Here is a 19,493-nt window from a genome sequence, read left to right on the forward strand (position 1 = left end):
TTAGAAGTCAGCCAGTCCAATTCTCACCCTAAGTATGAATCCCAACAAGTATTCAAGACCTCTATTACAGGAGAACTTAACTACTTATTGAGGAAATACCCTGTATAAGGGTTCAATTTGAATTATTAGATCACTTTTCCTAAAACTGAATCAAAATCCAACCCTCCCTTTCCCCCTCCCAATTTTGACCCTGGTACAGCCTTCCAGGGAAAAATAGAACAAGTCTATTTCCTTTTCTACTTGACAGCCTTTGTAATGTTTTGGTTTGAATTTGTGTTGGTTTTTGTTTTGGTTTGGTTTGTTTTTTGCCATGTTTAAGGAGTTGCAGTATTAGGGAATGTACAATTTATGCAATTTAATTCTTATAAGAAATTTTCCTTTACTTCTATTTTCTACTTCCAGGTAATTGATTAATGGCGCCTCTTTGAGGTCATGCGGTAATACAGGAGTTTTATCGGAATCCCTAAGTATTTGGAGTTGAAAGGGATGTTAGCAATTGACCAACCCAATCCCCTTAATTCATTAAGAAACCTGAAGTTTAGGAGAAATTATGATGGAGTTTAAAAACAGCAAAATAAAAGAAAACATAAGTCTTGGAGTATAATTGAGTTTGTCATTCATTTTCGAAGAGGACCATGACATCAGGGAAATGATGACATGACTTCCAGTTGACTTTGATTTGAGTAAGGGAGGGCTGTGCAAGGTCACCATCCTCACTTTCTCCTCCAGAGCCATCTGGGTCCAGTGGCCTGATATTCTCTAGGAAGATTGGAGATGGCCCAGGATGCACTGGGAGACCCTGACCCTTTTAGGCTAAGGTCTTTTCAGGTTCTCACTTTGAGTGAGGTAAAGACCATTCAGTGAAGGGCTTCAAGAAGAGCATAGGCTGGAGTCCTGCCAGCCACTTACTATGTGACCTAGAGAATCACTTCCACTCAGTTTATCTATAAAATAGGTAAATATGTTAACTATATATCTCATAGGGTCTCTGTGAGAAAAGTGTTTTGTAACTATTACAGCACTAAATAAATGTGCTAATATTACAATGAAAAGACTTGCAGAAGGCCATGAAGATACTAAGTAGCAGGGGCAGGTTCTGAAACTTCAGACATACTGTTCCTTCCATTATACCAAGGGTTTACTCCCATTGGGTTGTAAGCTCCTTGAGGGCAAGGTCTGTGTTTTAACTTTTCTTGTACCTTCGGTGCTTAGCAAGTGCCTGGCACATAGTAAAAACTTAATGTTTACTGACTGATTGACCTTGTTATAGGTGGGAAGAAGCTAAGAGAACCCAATTCTATGCTCCTCCAGATTAATCAACAATATATTTAAATAACAATGTGCCATATTGTAGTGTTATGAACTTGGAGTTTGAAGTTAGATGTAGTTTTGTGATTTAGCCCCTGTATGAAGACTGATAAACTACTAACATTGTCTAGCTCTCAGTTTCATCATCTATGAAACAGAGGTGAGGGCTTAGATTACGTTATCCTTAAGGTCAGTTTCCACTTCAAATTCTATGATTATATAATATCTGGGTTTAAATTCTAGCTCTTCCATCTGTCACCACATTTGTAAAATGAGGATAATACTTTCCCTAGTACTCTGTAGGGTTTTTTATGAGGTTCAAGTAATAAAATATACATAAAGTGTTTTATAAACATCGAAGTACTATATAAAAAGTGAATTATAATTTTACTATATTAATAAGAGCGGGAAAAGTTTTTCCTCTCTATTCAAATGCCAAAATGAGCTTCCTAAAAACAGACCTGACCAAATCTATCTCCCTATCAATGAACTCCAAATCTCCCTATTACATTCAGGGTCAAATATAAAGTTGTCTGATTTTCAAACTCCTTCATGACCTGGCTCTGTCCTACCCTCCAGTGTTAGACTCCCCTTCCATGTACTCTATGACCTACATACACTGACCTCCACATTCTTCACTCTAATTGTTAACTCTGAGTGTTTCATGCCTGGAATGCTCTCCCTTCTCTTCTCCCCATCTTGTCTTCTTTGGTTTGGTTTGGTTTGGTTTTCTCTCCCAAATCTCAGCTAAAATCCCTCTTGTCTTCCCTGTTGTTTACCTTCAACTTGTCATGTTTATCACTTATTTGTATGAAGTTGTTTACATTTCTTTTTCTCTTGGAGAGCAAGGACAGTGATTTTGTCTTTCTTTGTATCCCCTGTGCTTAGTACATGCCTAGTACATGAAGTATGCACTTAACACAAATTTTAGATTTACTCACTTCACCAAGCTGATTGATTCATATTATCCAAAGTATCCAACCATGGCATAGCTCTTTAGTCTCAGGTAAGCTGAGGTCTACTTGATTTCTTATTTGATTAATTAATCATCACTCATTCACTTGCTCTTCTTTTCTAGAAAACCTTTTTTAAAACTGAGCTTGAACACATTTAAGATAAAAGGAGTTCAATTTATGCCCTTAGCTGTCCCTAATTAATTATTCAGGTCCTGCTAAGGGAATAACTCAAGGTGATTCAACATTGACAGTCTGACTTTTAAGAGGCCCAATTGTGCTGTCTATACTACTACCACTTCATTACAGTTTATGGACTACTTTCACAAATGATATGTAATTCAATTCTCACAAAAGCTTGTTAAACAGATGTGGCAGTTATCATTGTCACCATTTTATCATCAACATTATCATCATCATCTTCATCAACAATAAGCATTTATTAAGCACCTACTATGTACCAAGCCCTGTGCCAAATTCTGGAGTGCATAATCAAAAATAAGAAGATGATCTTACTTAATAATCTTGCATGCTACTGGAGAGATACTAAGTATTCACAGATAAATAAATGCATGGTATAGAAAATAAAATTAATGTGATTGGAGGAGAGTGGCACTACTGATTGGGTATTAAATAAAGGCCTTCTCAAGAACATGGCCATTGAGCAAAGCCTTGGAGTGAGCTAGGCAAGAGGCAGAGACGAGGAAGAAGAGTCTAGGCACAAGGGAGTGTTTGCAAAGTCCTGGAGGTCGCAAATGGAATATTATATGCTAGGAAGAGTAAGTAGTCCTTTTGGGCTAGAGTATATAAGGTATGTGGAAGCAATGTGAAAGGTAGACAAGAGATAGGCTATGAATAGTTTTAGATGCCAAATGGAAAGTTTCTATTTTATATTAGAAGCAATAAAGATCTACTAAAATGGCATTGTCAATTCATTAGGAATGTCACTTTGGAGACTGATTTAGAAAGTACTAAAGAGAGATTGGAGTCAAGTAAAACCATTTAGGAGGATATTCTAGTAGGCTATGTAAGGAATGTCCACAGAGAACAAGGGTACTTGTGAGTGGAGAGAAGGGAATGAATGTGAGAGATGATGAGAATGCAGAATTTGCAAGACTTGGTACCTAATTGAATAGCATCTGCTATTGTGTTAAGAACTTTACAAATATTATCACATTAGGTCCTCATGGCAGTCTTGGGAGATAGGTGCTATTATTATCCCCATTTTATAGAGGAGGAGTTGGATGCATGTCACATATATAACATCTGAATCTGCATTTGAACTCAATTCTTCCTGAGTCTTTGAGTGCTCTATCCCCTGCACTACCTAGTTCCTAAGTAGATGGGGGGATAAATGAGAATGATGGGGATCATTACTCAGCTGCAAACCAGAGTGAATGGAAAAGTGGTGGTTCTCTTGAGAAAAATAGGGAAGTTTGGAGGGGGATTCATTTTAGGGGAAATGATAATGTTTTCAGATACCTCTGGAACATCGAGTTAGATGTGCACTTAGTTGGAGATAGAAAATAGTAGCTCAATAGAAAAATGAGGACTGGATATGTAGTTTTCCATCAATTTAGCATCAAGTGTCTATTAAGATTTGAGATTCACCTGGTAAAATATTATATCTGAAAACTGATTAGATCACCAATAGTGGAGAAAGGAGGAAAGGACCCAGGATGGTTTCATAGTTTGTCCAAGTACACAGAAGTAGTGCATCCATTATAAATGAAGTGATCTGGAGCATATAATCGGGTTTTCTCATTTTCTCCATACTAAAGGGAACCATGGAGTTTATCTACACATGGGGGATGGAATGTGGTTGATGAATTTATATAGAAATTGGAGGAAAATTGATCAAACATCTCAAAAGAGAACAATAGTGCTGTAACACAAAAACCCAGAGAGGATAAAGAATAAGTGAGGGGCAAGAAGTCAATCATTTCAAATCCCACAGAGAGATCAAGAAGGATAAGGACTGAGAAAAGGCATTTTTATCAAACAATAAAGAAATCATTGGTGACCTTAGGGAAGGCAATTTCTCTCAAATGGTAGAATTAGGAGTTTTCAAGGGGTTAAGAACTAAGTGGGAGATGAGAACATGGAGGCAACAAACAGTTCCTTTTAGAAAATTGGCTATAAACATGGGGAGAGATCTAAGATGATAGCTTAAAGGATAGCTTATTAGGATCAAGGAAAGAATTACAGACGGGTAAGCTGAGTTAAATAGCATATCAGTTGTCCAATGTCACATAGCTGGCCAGGAAGCAGCAATGCTGGGGCTAGAACTCTTCTTTTTTGGACTCAGATACTTTCTAGCTTTGTATCCTTGGGCATTTGTAACTTCTCCTAACTTAACTTCTTTAAACCTTAGCTTCCTAATCAGTAAAGTGTGGATAATAATAGTATCTACTTCACAGAGTTATAGTTAGGAACAAATGAGATAACAAGTACAGTGATTTGTAAGCCTTAAAGCACTATACAAATGCTAGTTATCATCATTGTTATTGTCATTACTATGATTTAATTAGAATTATAAACTAAAATATATCACAAAAGTATTTGGGTATTTTATTGTTTCCTATTTACATGGTAGGATTTGCGATATGCTTGCTATATTGAGCCATTAACTTGGACTCTGTGCATAAGACCAAAATAATCAGACAAACAATATAACTCTTCTACAATATTCACCAATATGTAAAAAGTCAAATCATATAGGGGCATAGATAATGAGTTTATTTAACATATCAGTAACTGAAAAAAATAAAAATACTTGGTTGCTCTTAATTTAGCACAAACTCAAGTGTAGTAAATAGAAAGGGGAAGTTACCATTCTTCATCTTCCACTATGGCCTGGTCCTCTTATATTTGAGAGATATGAGGTAGAAAGCAGAAAGCACATTAAGATATAGCCAATCACAATCGCTTACTAGTTTATCATCTGATAAGCTATTTTTTACAATGTAGGCAATGATTTAACAAAATGGAATTCAATATTATAGGAAAACTGTTTTCTCCATCACTCTTGTTATCTGATGAACTGCTCTGATAATATATTGGCTAAGAAAATGGATTTTAACATCTTTCTATTGATAATTCATGAACAGGAAGACAGAGCTATTTCAATTGAAATGGAAGTGTTGGCTATTGACTGAGTTAAATGAGATTTATCCTTGAATGACCATTTGAAGAACTCTAAATTGGGGAGTTTAAGATAAAATATTGCATCTTGTAACAAGAAAAAGGATTTTTCTTATAGATTCTAATTTAATTTTAGGACAAGTTAAGATATTACATTTTCTTTTAGTGGTGCTAACTTAAATAACCTTTCAAAAGTACATTGTCCTTGGCATTCCCCCCCCATATTTTTCCTCTATTTCTGAGGTAATATCAGTAAAATAACATTCTTGAATATTTGAAGTATAAAGTTCTTGGCCAAAATTGGTTAGGTCTCAATAACTTTGATTAAGTCTTAAACATATGTGTTGGAACTAGAATGGGATTTGTTGAGTAAAGCTATCTCCAAAGATCAATTCAATCCCACATACTTTTATTAAGCACCTACAGAGTTCAAGACACTGCCAGATGGTGAGGATATAAAGACAAAAACATGAATGTGTACATGTTCACACTGAAAATTTAGCTCCAGCACACTCTTGATTTCATCCTTTAAAATGGGGAGAATCTATGATCCCTATTTAATCATTTTATTTGATCAGTACATCCTTATCCTAAATATGCTTGCATTCTACTTAAAAATACTGTATTTTAAAGAAATGAACATAGTATAAGGGAAATTGAGGAGCAAGACATGGTAATAGCTTGGGGATTAGAGGAGGAATCACTTCATAGAGGAGGTGGCACTTGAGCTGAGCCTCAGAGTAAGGAAAAAATGGTTAAATAGATTTTATAGTTTCTCACCATTTTTAAGGAAGAAATCATAAATGTTATGGAGACAACTTGAACCAGTTTGTAAAAGCAGATTAATAAATTTCCAGGGCAAGCATTCACACATTAGAAATTGATAAAAAGTATAGATTGGGATTTGATTTATTTGTTTTATTGATTGCCTAACCTAAAGTGATGGAGAAAGTATATAGTGTGTAATTTATTTTTATTTTATTTATTTATTTTTTAATGCAAAGCAGGTTGAAAATCTTTACCAGCACATCCCTTTGTGGATCTATCATTGTTTGAAAGCCAAGGCATTATTAGTTTCTCTGCTTTTATCAAAGAGATATATGTGGTATTTAAATGTCCTATCACTACCAACTAGGTCATTTCTCCGTGTTGATGTAATTTTTTTTCTTTTTCTCTTAATCTAACTTTGGATTGAGTTTTCATTATTGCTCTAAAAATTTTTGGTATGATAGGAGACAATAGAACTTAAATGGAGGATGGCAACATTTCACTCTACACACTGAAGATGCCCACTGTATTCAATTGTGTGAAGAGGGCATTTTTTCACCAATATGTATGACTGGTCAAAGAACGCTGTTTTGAGCATTTCCATGTCTATAAGGAAGTCTCTTCTGATCTTCCTGGTTGCACTCTCTCCCTTCTCAAATGATCTTTTATTTATCTATTTAGAGGTTGGATATTCCAGTGGAATCTAATCTCTTTGAGAGCAGGAACTTTTATTTTCATTTTTTTATTCTCAGTGCCTAGATCAGTGCCTTAAATGCAATAGGTACTTTATGTTTATTGAATTGCATTGCACTGGAAGTAAGAGTGAAAGTCTCATGTTAAAACCTGGTGATATAGCAAGAATTGTCCACCTTCTTTCAATTTAGAATGTCATTAAAAGGTTTATTCTATAAATCGAGCTTAGTAATACAGAAGCGTCAATGGTAACATAAGGAAGTGTGTCTTTAAAGAGTAGGTGGGTGTCTAAACATGACTCAATTTCTTCAAGCTCACACTGTATACAGAAATGCATAGTCATAGAGGCTTTGCAACTGTTCATCTGCTTTCACTGAGGGCAGTTTGTTGCTTGATACGGGATGGAAATGAGACTTTATAATTTGCTAATTTGCCATTGTTCTGAGGGGTATAAGATGGAATAGGGACGCATTGTGTTTGTATTTTTTTAAGCTTGTACAAAAATTGGAATAATATAAGGGCAAACATAGTGTATATATGTCACTTTTAAAACAAATTAAAGTTATTTCTGAAATGGCATTACTAATGTCAAGAAAAGGAAAATACAGCAGCTTTTCTGCCTGCCACCACAAAAGACTGCAGGTGGAAAAGTGTGGCTGTAGTTTTTTTGGTGACCTGGGCATGTTCCCCCATCTGTATTTTGTGTGTACTGGGGTACTAACCCCTGAGGGAGGTGGTTGTGAATGTTTCCCAGTTAATTGAATATGTCATAGACTATGGTCATCATTGGTACAAGTGTTAAAGGAGGGGCAAAGTAACACCTCAGGAGTTTGTGATTAGTCTGCAACTCAGTGTTTGTAGTGTATGGAGGCAGTTAAACATCTTCAGTCTTCTCTCCATTCCTTCCTTAAATGACTCAGAGGGTCTCTGGAATGAAAATTCTACTGGCATAATGGAAGCAGCTACCCTGTTCTGAGTTATTGCCTCCATCAGATTGTGAGTTCCTTACTCTTTCCTTTTCTTTGTATCTCCAGCATGGTGCCAGGAACATAGTAAGCACTTAATAAATACTTATAGACTTGACGATGCAGGGAATGATAGTGGTGTCTTGGAACAATTGGATCACCCCAAACCAGTGGCCTTGATGGATCGGCTGAGCGCCTCCAAGTGAAACAGCCATGCCACCATTTGAATGTGCCGTGACTTCCCAACAAGTAGTTAGGAGGGGGAAAATAACAAATGAAGAAACAAACAAAAACAACTGAACGCAACAAAATTGACTTGCTGTGAATCAGCATTTAAAAGTTAACTATATATTCGTTTGAAAAAAACAGGATTTGTCATTGGAGAGATAGGATTTTTTTTGTAAGATGGAGCTGCTCCACTGATAGAGCAACAGAGCCATTAAGATAGATTTCTAGGAATTTGAGTGTACTTCCTCTGTAAGTAGCACATAGACACAACCATACTATATATTTTACAGAAGGAGCGCTCACTAGTGGAGTGCATCAATGAATTCTGTCAGTGGGGTCATTTTATGTTGGGGAGAAAAAGATTTGGAGAAAAAAATTTTAATCATTAAAGGAATAATATTAATAGCTAGGATTTCTTTTTTTGTTTGTTTGAAGAATATTTTTTTTTAATGTGAAAAATTTTCACAGCCCTCTCACATGATAGTAATTGTGCTATTAAGTGTCTATTAATTGGAGGGAGCAGGGGACTGGAGAAAAACTATTTCAAAATAATTGGCCAGTTCAAAAATATCCAGATTTCCATGAAAGGCCAACCATTTCCACTAAGACATAAATTCAGTAACACTTGTAAATTGTTATTATATTTTGTTAATCCCAATGGAATTCACATATATTTGAAAAAAATAGTAATAAATGCATATGAAAGACATTCTTCCATCTATAAAAGGCATGATTGCTTATTTATGTTTTTGAACATCTGTTTTTAGAACTTTGAGTTCCAAATTCTCCCCCCTCCTCCCTTCCCACCCACCCTCCCTAAGAAGTCAAGCAATTCAACACAGGCCACATGTGTATCATTATGTATAACCCTTCCACAATACTCATGTTGTGAAAGACTAACTATATTTTGCTCCTTCCCAACCCATCCCCCTTTATTGAATTTTCTCCCTTGACCCTGACCCCTTTCCAAAGTGTTTATTTTTGATTACCTCCACCCCCATCTGCCCTCCGTTCCATCATCCCCCCACTTTTTTTTAATCTTCTTCCCTCTTCTTTCCTGTGGAGTAAGATACCCAATTGAGTATGTATGGTATTCCCTCCTCAGGCCAAATCTGCTGAGAGAAAGATTCACTCATTCCCCCTCACCTGCCTTCTCTTCTCTTCCTACCGAACTGCTTTTTCTTGCCACTTTTATGCGAGATAATTTCCCCCATTCTATCTTTCCCTATCTCCCTCTCTCAATATATTCCTCTCTCATCCCTTAACTTGATTTTATTTCTTTTAAATATCTTCCCTTCATCTTCAACACACCCTGTGTCTGCTCTCTCTCTCTCTCTCTCTCTAATATATATATATATATATATATATATATATATATATATATATTTATATACACACACACATACATATATACATACATACACATTCACATATATATATGTATATATATATATATATATATATATATATATATATATATGCATATGCATATTCCCTTCAGCTACCCTAATACTGAGGTCTCATGAATCATACACGTCATCTTTCCATGTAGGAATGTAAACAAAACAGTTCAACTTTAGTAAGTCGCTTGCAATTTCTTTTTCTTGTTCTTTTTCTTGATTGCCTTTTCATGCTTCTCTTGATTCTTGTGTTTGAAAGTCAAATTTTCTATTCAGCTCTGGTCTTTTCACTGAGAAAGCTTGAAGGTCCTCCATTTTATTGAAAATCCATATTTTGCCTTGGAGCATGATACTCAGTTTTGCTGGGTAGGCGATTCTCAGTTTTAATCCTAGCTCCATTGACCTCCAGAATATCGTATTCCAAGCCCTTCGATCTCTTAATGTAGAAGCTGCCAGATCTTGGATTATTCTGATTGTGTTTCCACAATAGTCAAATTGTTTCTTTCTGGCTGCTTTAAGTATTTTCTCCTTGATCTGGGAGCTCTGAAGTTTGGCGACAATACTCCTAGGAGATTTCTTTTTGGGATCTGTTTGAGGAGGTGATCAATGGATTCTTTCAATTTCTATTTTGCCCTGTGGCTCTAGAATATCAGGGCATTTCTCCTTGATTATTTCTTGAAAGATGATATCTAGGCTCTTTTTTTGATCATGGCTTTCAGGTAGTCCAATAATTTTTAAATTCTCTCTCCTGGATCTATTTTCCAGGTCAGCGGTTTTTCCAAGGAGATATTTCACATTGTCTTCCATTTTTTCATTCCTTTGGTTCTGTTTTATAACATCTTGATTTCTCATAAAGTCACTAGCTTCCACTTGCTCCAATCTCATTTTTAAGGTAGTATTTTCTTCAGTGGTCCATTGGACCTCCTTTTCCATTTGACTAATTCTGCCTTTCAAGGCATTCTTCTCCTCATTGGCTTTTTGGAGCTCTTTTGCCATTTGAATTAGTCTATTTTTTAAGGTGTTGTTTTCTTCAGTGTATTTTTCAGTATTTTTGGGAGTCTCCTTTAGCAAGTCATTGACTTGTTTTTCATGGTTTTCTCACATCCTTCTCATTTCTCTTCCCAATTTTTCCTCTACTTCTCTAACTTGCTTTTCCAAATCCTTTTTGAGCTCTTCCATGGCCTGGGACCAGTTCATGTTTTTCTTGGAGGCTTCTGTTGTAGGCTCTTTGACTTTGTTAACTTCTGTCCGTATGTTTTGGTCTTCTTTGTCACCAAAAAAAGAACAGCGAACTCCTTCCTCTCCTGCAGCTTTTCCCACTAACCTTCTTTGCTGTCTTTGGTGTTTGTGGGTTGAGAAGTTCGGTAACTGCCTCAGCTCACTGATTTAGTGTGCTAGGGTACACTCCGCCTGGCTCCTGGTTTGGTTTGTCTGCACAGCTCATGCTGGGCTCTGCTCCGCTCTGCTACCAGCTCTCAGCTCCCAGCTCCCAGCTCCGTGTGGGATAGACCTCACCCACAGACCATCCAGGCTGTCCTGGGATGGAGCCCTGCTTCCCTCTGCTGTTTGGTGGGTTCTGCAGTTCTAGAATGGGTTCAGAGCCATTTTTATAGGTTTTTGGAGGGACTCGGCGGGGAGCTCACGCTAGTCCCTGCTTTCCAGTTGCCATCTTGGCTCCATCCCCTCATTTCCCCAATAGCTAGGATTCTATAGTGGTTTGAAATTTGTAAAGTTCATTTATCCTTATAATAAGCCTCATAGCAAAGTATTAATATTATCCTTATCTTGCAGATCAGGAAAATGAGGCACACAGATATGACTTGCCTAAAGTCCCAAAACTTTTAAGCATCTGAGGCAGAATTTGAGCTTGATTCTTTCTGACTTCAGGTCCACTGTTCTATCCTCTCTACCATCTACCTACAAAACAAAGCAAGGATAAAACATGATTATTATGGGAATGTCTTGATTCAGGCATAATGTAGCTAATTGATAGGTATTTAAGTAGCTAGTGGACAGATAACTCATTCTGCCAGCTGTACCCTGCAAAGCATTCAAACTCTGCTTCAGAGAGGGCAACTCTTATGGGCTGACCACGTTATTCAAATGCAAAATGCATGCTTGTCAAAAAGACTTTTTTATGGAGAACTCACACGGGGCAAGTGTTCACATGGTTGTCAGAAGAAGCAATAAAAGGACACTCTCAAGATCTCTCTTAAGAACTTTGGAATTGATTGTATGACCTGGGAGCCACTAGCACAGGACTGCTCAGCATGGCGTGCCCACATCAGAGAAGGTACTGTGCTCTATGAGCAAAGCAGAATTGACGCAGCTCAAAGTAAACACAGGATGTGCAAATTTAGAGTATCCACCCCAAGTGTTCACATGGACTACTTGTGTCCAACTTGTGGTAGATCATTTCAAGCTCATACTGGCCTGATCATCCACAGTTGGACACATTGAAACTTGACTCTAGCATAGTGATGTCATTTTGGTTCTCTTTGAGAATGAAGGACAACCACCAATCAACCAGTGGACAGAATATTGGAGCCAGGAGGACTGACTTGAAATCCTGCTTCAGACTTTTAGTCCTGGTGATCCTGGGCAAGTCACTTAACTTCTAATGTCTGTATCCTCATTGGTAAGTAATAGTAATACCAATGATTATTGTCATTATTATTACTGCTATGTGATGATATAACTGAGTAAACACCAGAATAAGTAGAAGAAGGATCACATTCATGGCATAAGGGATAAGGATGAACATTCAGAGAGGCAAGCAAACCTGAGTTAGTCAAAGACCATAGTGTTCTGGAATAAGGAATATCAGACTCACCATTGCCCATAACTCCAGGTCACCTAGTCAAGCAGTATTGCCAGGTATGGGGCCAGAGGGTTGTTAAGGAAGTAGGGTAGTCATTGAAACTGTGCCACTAGAGATTACTGAGAGATTTAATTCATTCCAGATTAAGGCATTTTTCTGTCTTTTCAGGGACCATAATTTTGGCATGATAACCTTGTTCATTTGGCCCATGATACTGCTGGTAAGTCTTTCAGAAGCCAGAGAAGATTCCAAAGATGTTAGATGAAACATTTCTAATAGCGAAAACCAAGGTTGCATTTGCCTATAGCCAGAGACAAGGTGGACAGCTAGATGGCACAGTGGATAGAGGGCCAGGCCTGGAGTCAGAAAGACCTGAGTTCAAATCTAGCCTCCGATATTTACTAACAAGCAGTGTGTGTGACACTGGGCAAATAATTTACCCGCACTTGCTTCAGTTTCCTCATTTGTAAAATGAGCTGGAGAAGGAAATGGCTAACCGCTCCAGTATCTTTGCCAAGAAAGACCTAAATGGAGTCACAGAAAAGGAACAACAAAACAATACCAAGACATATAAGATATAAATTGGTGCTGATGAATTTAAAAAGCTTTGAGAAACCAAATTACCCACAACTTATTAGTCAGTTGAGTGGCAAAGACATAATTCTGATCTCTAATCCAAAAAGAATGCATATAGTATAGGGAAAACCTTAGAAAGTAATTAGTCTGGAAAAAAATCATCTCACTGACCTGAGAGTATTGAAATAGGTAATTTTAATATGGCCATAATAGGGGGTAGTTATTATGCATCTGTGTTCAAGGCAGCACAATTCCTTCTTAGGTTGGAGCTCAACTAGACATACCTCCAAAGAGCAGATTCAATCTAAATATCAGAGACCTGAGACTCCCCAAGAATCCATTTTAGTAATAGTTATCTCAGAATTGCCCAGAACAGGTTCTTTGGTGTCTCAGGACCACTAAAAACCAGACACCAAATATATCACATCTGCATTTCTGTAATGAGCTAGTTTGAACAGAAAGGATGATAGAAACACCATATTTGTTCTGTACCATTTCAAAACCTCATTTACTTTTTTGTAGGCGTATGTTATGGTAATTAGGATGGGACTTTTTTGTTTTACTGTTTTCTCTTTTGGAATGCTGAGGTAATCAAGTACCTTTGATGAGTTTTGCCTTTCAAATGTAATGGCACGCAAAGTAGACTTTTTGTTTTCTTTATTTTGGAGTGCTTCTCAGCACTAAGAAATCTTTGATTGAATCAGGAGTCTTTGATGACTTGCTTACGTCAAGGGAAGGCCTAAGTCAAATGGGTTTGAGTTGCATGGTTATGATGCCCTCTGACCGTGAAGAAGTGTATATAAAATCAGAGGTTAGCATTTTGCCTTTGGGGGCACGCTCATTGAAAGAGTATTGGTGAGGAGACTCTGGGTAGCCATTGAAGCAGCAACCCCCACACACTTTAAAAAACCCATATATTGGTGCTTTTCTGGTAACTATGTATGTATTGCTCTGGATAGACTGGTTTGTGTTATTTGCTCTGTTTATAAAATAATTTCTGCTTGTAATTTCTTTTTGAAGTTCAGGATGCTGGTTTTTCCCCTGAACTAAATGAATGGTATATGTATGTTAATTAAAGTAAGATTGTTAACCTCTTAAAGTTGCTTTCCTTAGAAGAACAGATCAAAGGGGCTGTGCTAGCTGCCTTCCTGTGTGCTTTTATTGTTGGTCTTTCACCTCCACAGCAGCTGCTAGCAACATTGTTACAGGGTAGGAAGATAAAGTGGAGAACAGCTGGATCTAACATGTGTGTGTGTGTGTGTGTGTGTGTGTGTGTGTGTGTGTGTGTGGAAGAGGAGAAAATTCACAAGCATGGAAAATATGACGGATGAACATTTTACAAATTTTTTAAAAAGGAATACTGGTAAGAAATCAGTAACTAATAATCCACTGTCATGTTTGTACAGTTGTTGCAATACTGATGTGTCTATGTACCTAAAGAGAATTGTCTTTGACAAAAACATTGGAAAGCATCATGTTGGGAATTCTGTGAAAACCTATATCATTTAAGGTGCTTAAAGATCACTTTTCTCATTCTGCCTAATCTTTACCATTTCTAAAGATTACCTAGAATGCTTCCTGGAGTTACTTAGGCTCAACTATAAGAGATCAGATAGAAAACTTTCTTTCTAAAAATACATACCAATAAAACATGTTTAATGCCCTTGCTCTTGAGCCAGTAAAGCCCCTGGCTGGTCATCTTTCAGAGAAAAGGATAGATATATATTTTCTGTTAGGTGTTTGCCAGTTGAAGGCGGAAGACAGAGAAAGCTGAATTTACTGGAAAAAAAACAAAGCCTGACTTACTTTTACAATTCAAAGTGTTTTCTTAAATATAAAAAAATGTTGAAATAGCTCATATTTATATAGGGAATTACAGTTCACAAAGTACTTTGAATATATCATTTGATAATCTTTTGAAATAGATAACACAAGGACTAGCTTCATTTTATGGATCGGGAAAACAGAATCAGAGAATTAAGAAAGGGAAGTAGTCATTCCATGAATAAATGAATGCATGTATTGAATGAGTGGATGATTGAATGAATGTAAATATAAACATTATCAAATTTGGAGTTTGTGCTATCCTATCAAAACATAATGATTCCCACTAATTTTACTTAAATGATCATATTGATCCTGAACATGATTAGCTGCCTAGTTTGAGTAGTTGAATACAGGCAATTCTTGGGAGGTTTGGGAGTCAGAAGACCTGAGTTTAAATCCAGTTTCAGAAAGTAGTAGCTGTATAATCCTGGTCAAATCACTTAACCTCTGTCTGCCTCAGTTTACTCATCTGTGTGATAGAGTTTTGCGAAGTGCTTTGCAAACCTAAGTACCATAAGTTTAACTAATGTAAAATAGTTCTTTAAATGCATAGGTCCAAAGAGCCTAGAACTACCACCAGTCAGTCAAGACTTCAGATTCTTCAGATTAGGCAACAGTAATAATAGAAATGACTTAAAAAGGCAAATGGGAAAAACACATTATACTTAAAGGAACCAAACATAATGAAGCTATATTAATACTTAATAGGTATGTGCCAAATGACATAACATCTCAATGCTTAAAGGAACGCTTGAAGGAAAAGTTATTTGAATCAAAGGAAGAAAGAGACAGTAAAATTAAAATAGCAGGAAAACTCAACATGCCTTATTAGACCTAGACAAATTTAGCAAGATGATTGATAAGAAAGGTGTTAAGGAATTAATAAAATTTTATAAAAACGGGATATGATAAATCTCTGATCATTACTGAATGGGAATAGAAAGGAGCATTCACTAATACACGGAACTTCACAAAAATTCTGAATGCTGAGAGAAATTATTAATAGCAATCAATGATTCGAGAAGATCCAAAATTACCCCTTTTCTGATGTCCTCATTTCAAAAAGTCAGTCTCTGAGGTTAAACTAACTTTCTCCTCTATCAGACCCCAACCAACCATACAATTAATCTCTAATCCAAGCTGAATTCCACCCAAACAAGCTTAGGTGGAGTGTAGATCCTTCTAGATTGCTCAAGGCGGGGGTTGTCCAGGTAGAAGGACTGTCTCTCAGTCTAGCCCCTCATTGTAATATTCATTCTTCCACTAATTATTAACCAATTAGAGTTTATTGCCATCCTTAGGAACCCCACTTCCAAGAGCATATAAACCATGAACTCACTGCCATGATTGTCTTTGGAGTTTCAGAGAGCCACTGACATTTTATTAAAACGCAAGCATTATTAATAAAATGACTAATTACCCAGATATTATGGTTCTTGGACTTTTTGAATGTCATAATGCATTAGTATATAAAACATAATAAGCAAATACATAAAAACAAAAATGTTTTTTTTTGAGTCTTTTTTTCATTTCTTTTTTTTTATTTAACATATTTAGTTTTCAGCATTGATTTTCCCAAGAGTTTGAATTACAAATTTTCTCCCTATTTCTACTCTCCCCCCCCCCACTCCAAGATGGCATATATTCTGGTTGCCCTGTTCCCCAGTCAGCCCTCCCTTCTGTCACCCCACTCCCCTCCCATCCCCTTTTCCCTTCCTTTCTTGTAGGGCAAGATAAATTTCTACGCCCCATTGCCTGTGTGTCTTATTTTCTAGTTGCATGCAAAAACTTTTTTTTTTTTGTTTTTGAACATCTGTTTTTAAAACTTTGAGTTCCAAATTCTCTCCCCTCTTTGCTTCCCTCCCACCCTCCCTAAGAAGTCAAACAATTCAACATAGGTCACATGTGTATCATTATGTATAACCCTTCCACAATATTCATGTCGTGAAAGACTAACTTTATTTTGCTCCTTCCCAACCCATCCCCCTTTATTGAATTTTCTCCCTTGACCCTGTCCCCTTTCCAAAGTGTTTATTTTTGATTACCTCCACCCCCATCTGCCCTCCCCTCCATCATCCCCCCCTTTTTTATCTTCTTCCCTCTTCTTTCCTGTGGGGTAAGATATCCAATTGAGTATGTATGGTATTCCCTCCTCAGGCCAAATTTGATGAGAGCAAGATTCACTCATTCCCCCCTCACCTGCCCTCTCCCCTCCTCCCACAGAACTGCTTCCTCTTGCCACCTTTATGTGAGATAATCCACCCCATTCTATCTCTCCCTATCTCCCTCTTCAATATATACACATACATATATACATACATACATACACATTCACTTATATATATACATAAACATATATATATATATACATATATATATATATATGCATATTCCCTTCAGCTACTCTAATTACTGAGGTCTCATGAATCATACACATCATCTTTCCATGTAGGAATGTAAACAAAACAGTTCAACTTTAGTAAGTCCCTTGAGATTTCTTTTTCTTGTTCTTTTTCTTGATTACCTTTTCATGTTTCTCTTGATTCTTGTGTTTGAAAGTCAAATTTTCTATTCAGCTCTGGTCTTTTCACTGAGAAAGCTTGAAATTCCTCTATTTTATTGAAAATCCATATTTTGCCTTGGAGCATGATACTCAGTTTTGCTGGGTAGGTGATTCTAGGTTTTAATCCTAGCTCCATTGACCTCCAAATCCTTTTTGAGCTCTTCCATGGCCTGGGACCAGTTCATGTTTTTCTTGGAGGCTTCTGTTGTAGGCTCTTTGACTTTGTTAACTTCTTCTGTCTGTATGTTTTGGTCTTCTTTGTCACCAAAAAAAGAATCCAATGTCTGAGACTGAATCTGGGTGTGTTTTTGCTGCCTGGCCATATTCCTAACCAACTAACTTGACCCTTGAGTTTTTCATTGGGTTATGACTGCTTGTAGACTAAAGAGTTCTATGTTCCACTTTTGGGGGGGGATGTGCCAGCTCTGCCACACCGGCTCTCCTCCTTCCCCAAGAACCCCCAACCCACACTGGGCTTAGATCTTCAGCAGGCTGTGTGCACTCCTGCTCTGATTCACCACTTAATTCCTCCCACCAGGTGGGCCTGGGGCCAGAAGCAACTGCAGCTGTAGCTGCCCCACCTCCGCTGCCCTGGGGGCAGTGGCCAAACCGCGAATTCCTTCCACTCCGGCAGCTTTTCCAACTAACCTTCTCTGCTGTCTTTGGTGTTTGTGGGTTGAGAAGTCCGGTAACTGCCACAGCTCACTGATTCAGGGCGCTAGGGCACACTCCGCTGGGTTCCTGGTCTGGTTGGTCCATGCCGCTCACGCTGGGCTCTGCTCCACTCTGCTCCCAGCTCCCAGCTCCGTATGGGATAGACCTCACCCACAGACCATCCAGGCTGTCCTGGGCTGGAACCCCGCTTCCCTCTGCTGTTTTGTGGGTTCTGCAGTTCTAGAATTGGTTCAGAGCCAATTTTTTATAGGTTTTTGGAAGGACTCGACGGGGAGTTCACTGCTAGTCCCTGCTTTCCAACTGCCATTTTGCAAAAACAGAAATGTTAAGCATATAGTTTACTGACCATATTGCAATAAAATAAAATCCAAAGGCCTTTTAAAGGAAGGATTAACCTAACATGGTTTCAGAGAACCAGCTAAGCTGGTTCTTAGAAGGAAAAAAATACACACACACAAACTCACACATAGATAGATAGTTTTATCAACAACAGAAAGAACAGACCAATTAGCTGGGCATGTACCTAAAACACCAGAAAAACAACACATAAAAATGAACATACACTGAATTAGAAATTGGAGAGATCAAAGAAGAGATTAACAAAATAAAAAGCAACAAAAACAATGGATTGAGAAATAAAACTAAGAGCTCTTTTTCCTAAACTAATAAAACAGATAAAGCAATTAGCTACCTAAACTTTTTAAGAGTAAACAAAACTAAATTTTCAATTATCCAAAAGTGGAAAAGGAAAATTTGTTAACAGTTGTACATGATATAAAGAAACTATCAAGAAGACAGAACACAGGAGGAAGACTACAGACAAATATCTCTAATGAATACTAATAAAATTAAATAAAATATTATCAAAAAGTCTTAAAAAATCTATCAAAATGGTTATATACAATGGCCAGATTGTATTTATACTAGGAGTGCAAGATTTGTTCAATGAAAAGAAAAATATAAACATAATAGACCATATTAATAACAAAAATTATAAATACCATATGAAATGCCCTCTTTCCTGCCTGGATGTATTGAGAGACAGACAGACAAAATGGACACAGAGACAGAAAGAGACCAAGAGACAGAGAGAGATGCTCTTTGTCTCTGGATAATAGAGATGATGAGTCCTCTTGACCTGGGAACAATAGGTAGCCCATGAATATAGGCTCTTTGCCTTTGTCCTTTCTTGCTTAATGAGAATAAATGTTGGAGATGACTACAACCCTGTGAGCTTTGAAAGGTCAAATATCAAGCACCAGAAATCTAGGAACTAGAGTCCATGTTAGGATTTGCCAGAAGCCACATTGTAAGCATCAAAGTCTCAATCAACCTGTTTGACACAGCATAGATTAAAGGCAGCCACTAGGGAGATATAGTGATTTATCTATCATCTATGCATAATTCAGAAGTGAACTTGGTAGGTCAACACTATTTAACCACTTTTAGTTAAAGCCCACTCTTCACCAGAGATCAAGGTGGAAGAGGGGAGAGTGTGTCCCCAGGTATTGTAGTGAAATACTTTGTAACTCGCTCTTGTTATACCTAAATATCCCTTTGAAAACATATCCC

The sequence above is a fragment of the Trichosurus vulpecula genome, chromosome 1 (genome assembly GCF_011100635.1).
Source record: "Trichosurus vulpecula isolate mTriVul1 chromosome 1, mTriVul1.pri, whole genome shotgun sequence".
Lineage (NCBI taxonomy): Eukaryota > Metazoa > Chordata > Mammalia > Diprotodontia > Phalangeridae > Trichosurus > Trichosurus vulpecula.